This window comes from Callorhinus ursinus, unplaced genomic scaffold, assembly GCF_003265705.2.
Source record: "Callorhinus ursinus isolate GAN/ISIS: 27379988/994484 unplaced genomic scaffold, GSC_fseal_2.0 scaffold51, whole genome shotgun sequence".
In the NCBI taxonomy this organism is placed as follows: domain Eukaryota; kingdom Metazoa; phylum Chordata; class Mammalia; order Carnivora; family Otariidae; genus Callorhinus; species Callorhinus ursinus.
In genome coordinates this window covers 9,973,978-9,979,246 of record NW_027397113.1, presented here as the reverse complement: position 1 = coordinate 9,979,246, position 5,269 = coordinate 9,973,978, and positions in this window count along the sequence as shown.

Sequence of the window (5,269 nt, the reverse complement as noted above, 5' to 3'; positions counted from 1 at the left end):
TATCTTGCAAATATTACCTCCAAGTTGATGGCCTTTATTTTCCATCTGCATGGTTTTTTTTGAGGTGCTAAGTGCTGTTAAAAACAAACAAACAAACATTTATTTATTTGTTTAAATTAGAGAGAGAGAGAGAGCCCAGTTACACATGCATGCCCTTGCTGGGGGAGGGGCCGGGGAGAAGGAGAAAGAGAGAGAATCCCAAGCAGGCTCCACACTCAAGGTGGAGCCTGCTGTGGGGCTTGATCTCAAAACCCTGAGATCATGACCTGAGCCAAAATCAAGAGTGGGTCACTTAACAGACTGGGCCACTCAGTTGCCCCTAAAAGAAACCCCTTTAAAATTGTATAATAAAAACTCACAGGTATATCTGACTTCTTTTACTTGGTGTAATATTTTCAAATGTCATTCACTTTGATGCATATATGAGTTCCTAATTTCTTTTTATGGCTGACTAATATTCTATTATATGGCTATACCTCATTCTGTTTATTCGTTCATCAGTTGATCAACACAAGTTTTTTCCACCTGCTGGCTCTTGTGAATAGTACTGCTATGAACATCTGTGTACAAGTATCTGTTTGAATATTTGTTTGTAGTTCTTAAGGAAGCATATTGTGTGATTCCATTTATATGAAACCTTTAAAAAAGACACACCTATACATGCAGAAAGCATATTAGTTGTTTCCAGGGATGGTGGGTAGGGGAGCAATGGACACAGGGTTTCCATTTGGGGTGATGAAGAGTTCCTGGAACCAGACAGAGGTGATGGCTGCACAACACTGTGAATGTATTAAATTCTTCTGAATCATACACTTTAAGATGGTTAATGGCTACTTTTGGAATTAAGAGACTCTCACTGGGTATTCAAGGTTTCAGGTAAGAGTGTAAAATGATGAGTCAGCATTTAAGTGTAGAGTCTGCATCCTGGAGTATGTGTCTAGATTTGGGGATAAAAGGGCTCTGAAAAACAAACTGAGGGTTCTAGAGGGGAGGGGGGGAGGGGGATGGGTTTCCTGGTGATGGGTATTGAGGAGGGCATGTTCTGCATGGAGCACTGGGTGTTATGAACAAACAATGAATCATGGAACACTGCACCAAAAACTAATGATGTAATATATGGTGATTAACATAACAATAAAAAATGAAAAAAAATGAAAAAAAAAAGGTAGAAGCCACGTGCACCTAAATGCTAGTTATACTTATGTAACTGGATGTGTTCAACCTAAAGGAAGAGTTTAAGAGAAAAGAAAAGACATTTCATTGCAAGTTTTGATTACATGAAATTTTAAAGTGGGATAGAGAAGTGAATACAGAAAATGAGAGCTTATGGTCCCCAATATAAACCAAAATCTAGGTGACATATAAAAGGTATTCTTAAATTTTTTATTTAAAACACCTATCTAAAAACCTGAGTTAGAAAATAACGTTTCTCCAGCTTAAAGATTCTCTTTGTTTGGAGGCAACCAAAGAATAAAGACCTGGCAATGGGCTGTGCCTACTAGGGCCCTCTCCAGTGCTGTGGGTGTCATATCTAGGGAGCCTCCCTGTGTCTTGAAACTTCTCTGTTTGTCACAGTCTGAGTATCTGGGCCAAGAAATCTTTAGCAGGATCTCCTGTGGGTTTTTCCTTATCTTTGTTTTAGGCCATGGTTCTCTCTGATAAACAGCTGTGATGTGTCCAGACTTCTAGTACAGTAGATAATTACTCATCTCTGTCACCTAGAATTAGACTCTGATAGCTTTATTCCACTCCCTCTTTCCTTTTTCACTCCTCTCTGTTTCCCTGGCTGAGATGCCACTTATTCTAGAAGTTAGTGTTTCCCATTGAAATGGGTAGATACTGAGGTTGGTGCATTTCTTCTCTGCCTCTTCTTTATGTCTTTGCTTTAGATCTTTCTTAATTATATCCTACAGTAAAGCCAAAGTATGGATGGATATTATCAGAGTTAATAAAAGTGGAGAATATATCTCTTTCCCTTGTTTTCATTGCTAATTTTATAGAACAAACATTTATAATCAGAATTTTATGAGCTCAAAAGGAAATAAGCACCCTGTCAATAATTTTATGTATATAATATACATAATACAATATTTAAATAAAATATAATTGTAAAAATATAGTCATATAATTATATATGTAATCTATAATTTATCTATCTATATCTATCTCTCTATATGTAATCTCCCCAATGGTCTCCTCAAATTCAAAACAAAAACTAAGAAAAATACCATTGGCTTTCATTTAAGGACATTAAAGAAGCTAAAGGTTAGAGAGGTATTATTATTACCTCGGGTGCAGATTTAGTTACTGGTGTAATGTGAGTCTAACCCTGATATTTATATATTTGTGGCTATAATCTTATAATCTTCTCTCCCTTTTCCCAATTCCAAGTGTTAGTCACCAAGTCCAGGCAGCTGTTCATCTGGTGGTGCAGGTGGGTTGGTGAGGAGGTGGAAAAGGTGGGCAGAAGCAATGAGATGGAGAGAACTTGAGTTCATGGAAGGAAAATATTTCACATCCTGGGAGACTAGAAAGAATTTAGTGTATCTACTGTCTGGTTTCCTAAGTAGCCCCTTGCAGTAGACAATTGAAATTATTTGGAATTCTTCTGCACAGCAGGATTGTCTATCCCCCTTTATTTATTTACTCAATCATTTATTTATACCAGTAGGAATATTGATTTTATATGTTGGATTCTAATTCAGCAATACTTTATTTATCTTTTTTTGCTTAAAATGTTCCAGCTTTGAACACTATAAGCTCTTTCAATTGGCTCCTCTGAACCTTTGACATACCCTTATCATTATGTTTCTTTTTAATTACTTTCTTACTTTTTGGCATGAAAAGATACTCCAGACTTACTTTGTCTATTTCTTACCCAAGACCTAGAATCTGCCATTTACTCAAGGTCTGGTTTCTTTTACTGGAGAACAGTATTTGAAGCAAAGATCTGTGAGTTAGGTGTGCTTGTTGCTACTGGGATGTTGTTTTTTTAAGGTTCTCTCAATGGAAAGAGCAAGGAGATATGTATGCATGTTGATCCCTGTAAACCCATGTATCTGTAAATAGTCCTACATATATTCACATGTATCTACGTTAACTAAAATATGAGTTCATACTGATTTCTCCATCTCTAATAGATTGCCATGTGGATCATTCTGGACTTCTCCCCTTGCTTGTCTATAATCTCTCATTTCAAGAGTGAGAAACATGGCTTCCACAATCCACCATCCACTTAGTTCTTCAATTCTAGCATATGTGTATAGTAGTTTCAGACTTGACTGACAAAATTAATGCATGCTGTAGACTGAATGTTTATGTCCCCTCAAAATTCATAAGTTGAAAACCTAATCTCCAACATGATGGTATTTGGAGATGTGGTCTGTAGGAGGTGATTAGATCATGAGGGCAGAGTCCTCATGAATAAAATGAGTGCCTTTTATGAAAGAGACCCCAGAGGGCCACCTTGCCTCCTTTTGCCATCTGAGGGCTGGCTGCTATGAACCAGGAAGTGGGCCCCCACCAGACACGAAATCTGTCTACACCCTGATCTTCGATTTCCAAGGCTCCCAAACTGTGAGAAATAAATTTCTTTTGTGCATAAGCAACTCAGTGTGTGGTATTCTGTTATATAGAGCAGTCCAAACAGACTAAAACAAGACAGAGTTATTTAAAGAAGATTTTAAAATCGGTACAATAAATTCAAACCAACCAACAGAAGAATAGAAGACACCAACATTCAATTCCTATAAGAGCTAATATAAATAGCGATAAACATATGCTCACCACCATTTTAAGCCCATAGAATGGGTACAAACTGGTCTCTTGTATACTACTTGTTTTTAATATCTTATAAAACCAAGAATTGGACAGGATGTGAAGCAATTGTAACAGCAGTTGTCACATATTTCTTGGAGAAGGATAATTCGAACTATGAGTTTAGAGAATAATTTAACAATATCCTGGAGGTGTGGTAGGAGGTGTGCACAATTTAAGACATAAACCTTGCAAATTATTTCCCAGTATACAAAGAGACATGCTCCAGGATGTTCTGAATTGGGTTTCTGCTGAAATAAAAATATTGCAGGAACTGTAGATTTTATCAACATGCAAGAAAGAAAATGTTTGTATTTACACAGTGGGATATGGTAAAATAATGAAAATGAATGAATAAAAGCCACACATTATGATAGTGAGTGGAAAATGCTCATTGAAGAAGATGAAGTAAACATGATATATTTTTAAAACACAATAAAAAACTAATGATGTATGGTGATTAACATAACATAATAAAAAAATAAAAACAAAACAAAACAAAAAAATCACAATCTTAATATATTAGTGAACTCGGTTAAGGACAACTCTACTTTTGTCTGCCCATAGGCTTACAGAATGCCTTCCCTTTCACAGACTTTCAAAACCAGCGAAAAATGTAAAGAGCAGAGCAGTGAAAAATCAATGTGGGAAAAATACGATTTTTATTTAATGTTATATTTTGTAGAAAGGTGGGATCAGTAAAAAAAAAACTCTTTTGATCTGATTTCTATCTCTTGATCTTCTGAAACAATTGGTTCTCTTATTTAAAAATAATTAAGTAATTAGCAAGCCATAAAATAAATGGAATATCTTCCCTGATTTACAAACTGACTGATGGGACCCAGGACTGTGGGTAAATATTTGAAAGCAAGTCTTGGAAGACAGGGCAGAACATCATATGTTACATCTCAAGCAAAATCATAATCATAATCATAATCAATGAAGGTAGTGGTTGAAGAGTTCTCCAGTGTAATCAAGAGGAAAAGGCTAACAAAAGGGTTGGTTAATAACTTTTTTTTTAAAGTAGGCTCCATGCTCAGCGTGGAGCCCAGTACAGGGCTTGAACTCACAACCCCGAGATCAAGACTTGAGCTGAGATCAAGAGTAGGACACTTAACCTCCTGAGCCACCCAGGCACCCCAGTAAATTTTTTTAGTATAGCCAGTTGTAGTGGTTAGTGATTTTTTTGTCCTGATGTTTGTTAACAAAATGTTAACTTGTGGAAATTCAAATTTTTTTTTAAGATTTTTATTTATTTATTTAATTGACAGAGAGAGAGAGAGAGAGAGAGAGAGCGTGAGAGGGAACACAAGCAGTGGGAGTGGGAGAGGGAGAAGCAGGCTTCTGGCTGAGCAGGGAGCCTGATGCGGGGCTCGATCCCAGGACCCTGGGATCATGACCTGAGCCGAAGGCAGTTGCTTAACCAACTGAGCCACCCAGGCGCCCCTGGAAA